Source organism: Bufo bufo, chromosome 6, assembly GCF_905171765.1.
Source record: "Bufo bufo chromosome 6, aBufBuf1.1, whole genome shotgun sequence".
NCBI classification, from domain to species: Eukaryota; Metazoa; Chordata; class Amphibia; order Anura; family Bufonidae; genus Bufo; species Bufo bufo.
In genome coordinates, this window is record NC_053394.1 from 312,253,713 (window position 1) to 312,256,974 (window position 3,262).

Genomic DNA, 3,262 nt, shown 5'->3' on the forward strand with positions numbered 1-3,262 from the left:
CAAGACTGTATCTTTATTGCCCTGACTCTGCTGTTTACAGAAACACCCCATATGTGGCCGTAAACTACTGTACGGGCACACAGTAGGGCGTAGAGTGAAAGGTGCGCCGTTTGGTTTTTGGAAGGCTGATTTTGCTGGACTGTTTTTTTGACACCATGTCCCATTTGAAGCCCCCCTGATGCACCCCTAGAGTAGAAACTCCATAAAAGTGACCCCATCTAAGAAACTACACCCCTCAAGGTATTCAAAACTGATTTTACAAACGTTGTTAACCCTTTAGGTGTTGCACAAGATTTTATGGAAAATAGAGACACAATTTCAAAATTTCAAATTTTTGGCAGATTTTCCATTTTAATATTTTTTTTCCAGTTACAAAGCAAGGGTTAACAGCCAAACAAAACTCATTATTTATGGCCCTGATTCTGTAGTTTACAGAAACACCTAATATGTGTTCGTAAACCGCTGTACGGGCACACGGCAGGGCGCAGAAGGAAAGGAATGCCATATGGTTTTTGGAAGGCAGATTTTGCTGGACTGGTTTTTTTGACACCATGTCCCATTTGAAGCCCCCCTGATGCACCCCTAGAGTAGAAACTCCAAAAAAGTGACTCCATTTTAGAAACTACGGGATAGGGTGGCAGTATTGTTGGTACTAGTTTAGGGTACATATGATTTTTGGTTGCTCTATATTACACTTTTTGTGCAGCAAGGTAACAAGAAATAGCTTTTTTGGCACGTTTTTTTTTTTTTTTGTTATTTACAACATTCATCTGACAGGTTAGATCATGTGGTAATTTTATAGAGCAGGTTGTCACGGACGCGGCGATACCTAATATGTATACATTTTTTTTTATTTATGTAAGTTTTATACAATAACTTCATTTTTAAAACCAAAAAAATGTTTTAGTGTCTCCATAGTCTAAGAGCCATAGTTTTTTCAGTTTTTGGGCGATTATCTTGAGTAGGGTCTCATTTTTTGCGGGATGAGATGACGGTTTGATTGGCACTATTTTGGGGTGCATATGACTTTTTGATCGCTTGCTATTACACTTTTTGTGACGTAAGATGGCAAAAATGGCTTTTTTTACACTGTTTTTATTTTTATTTTTTTTACGGTGGTCATCTGAGGGGTTAGGTCATGTGATATTTTTATAGAGCCGGTCGATACGGACGCGGTGATACCTAATATGTATACTTTTTTTATTTATGTAAGTTTTACACAATCATTTCATTTTTGAAACAAAAAAAAATCATGTTTTAGTGTTTCCATAGTCTAAGAGCCATAGTTTTTTCAGCTTTTGGGCGATTATCTTGAGTAGGGTCTCATTTTTTGCGGGATGAGATGACGGTTTGATTGGTACTATTTTGGCGTACATGCGACTTTTTTGATCACTTTTATTACCTTTTTTGGGAAGTAAGGTGGGCAAAATTTCAATTTTCTCATAGTTTTTATTTTTTTATTTTTATGGCGTTCACCGTGCGGGGAAAGTAACATGACCGTTTTATAGATCAGGTCGTTACGGACGCGGCGATACCTAATATGTGTAGTTTATTTTATTTTTTTAATTTTTATTCAGTGATAAATGGTTTTTTTTTTTATCTTAACTTTTTTCACTTCTTTTTACATTTTTTTGACCCAGACCCACTTGGTTCTTGAAGATCCAGTGGGTCTGATGTTTGTATAATACAGTACAGAACAATATATATTGTTCTGTACTGTATTTTACTTACACTGAACAGATCTGTGCTTTTAGCACAGATCTGTTCAGCACCATGGACAGCAGGACGCCTGAGCAGGCGTCCTGTTGCCATGGGAACCCTCCCCGTCTGCTCAGAACTTCGCAGACGGGGAAGGGTAAGCACGGGGCTGAGGGGGGCTCTCTGGGAGCTCTCTCCCTCTCCATCGGGGGGCTGCAAAGGCACAGCAGCCCCCCGATGGAGAGGGAGGGAGCTCCCTGACGATGACAGTTAACTTTTTCCATACAGCGGTCCGTACGGACCGCGGTATGGAAAGGGTTAAACGGCTGACATCTGCACAGATGTCAGCCGTTTGTACCAGGGTGCCAGCAATGTGCTGGCACCCTGGTATAACCACTAGACACCAACGATCATTCATGGGGAGGCGGGCGGGGGATCGCGATCCCGCCTGCCGCACCGCCCGCCTCCCGCAACGCCCCCACCGCATGCGACACCCCCCCTGCACCACCCGCCGGCATCAAATCATGCAGGGGTGCAGGGGGGGGTGAATAATAATGATTTTAGCCACTCTAAAGTTTCTGATCCCCGCGGTCAGGGACCGCAGGCATCAGAAACTGCAAAAAGCGCAGCAAACCGCAGGTCTGAATTGACCTGCGGTTTGCTGCGATCGCCGACACGGGGGGGTCACATGACCCCCCCTGGCGTTGTCACAGGATGCCGGCTGAAGGATTTCAGCCGAAATCCCGTTCCGTTTAACCCCTCGGGCGCCGGAATACAGATTTTAAGTCAGGACGTACCGGTACGTCCTGTGTCCTTAAGGACTCGGGAAATAGGGCGTACCGGTACGTCCTATGTCCTTAAGGGGTTAAACATTTTAGCAGATTCAAGTCCGGTCCCAATGATATCCCTCACTCTGGGGGATAAAGAAGTAGTCCCGTTTTTGATTGATAATGGAGCAGCCAAGACAGTTGTGCACAGCAAACATGTCCTCCTCTGACTTAATTTCCATGGACACCCGTTCTTGTGTAGGAGTAGATGGGAAAGTAGTACACTCCCCTTTTAACAGAACCCATCTGTGTTAGATTTGCCCTTAACCAAGAAGTGCTTGCCCATTTGCTGGTCAGTAATAACGCCCCCGTTGCCTCCTGGGTGTAGACTTGCTTGCAAAAGTACATGCCAGCACCTCATACCAGGAGGATGGCACTGTGAAGCTTACAGGTGCCCTCAATGAACAGGAACTTTGTTTGTTGGCCGTTAGTGATAAGACTCCATGGTCCATGTTTGTGTCAGTACTCCCCTCAGAAAGAGAAGGAAGCCCTGCTTGCGGGACCCACGGATGTTGGCAAGCTCCCAGTTCCTCCTGTGGAAGTGGAGATGAAACCTGGTGCCCCACTTCACAGGAAGATGTAGTATCTCTTGAGTATGACACAGTCAGATGCCATATTTCAAACAGTCTGAGACATTTTGAAAAAGGGGTTATGAAGGAGATTGTATCCCCTTCTAACGCTGTTTTGTACCGTGTGAAAAAGAAAAGTGAGAATGGCAAACCGAGCCAGTACCAGAT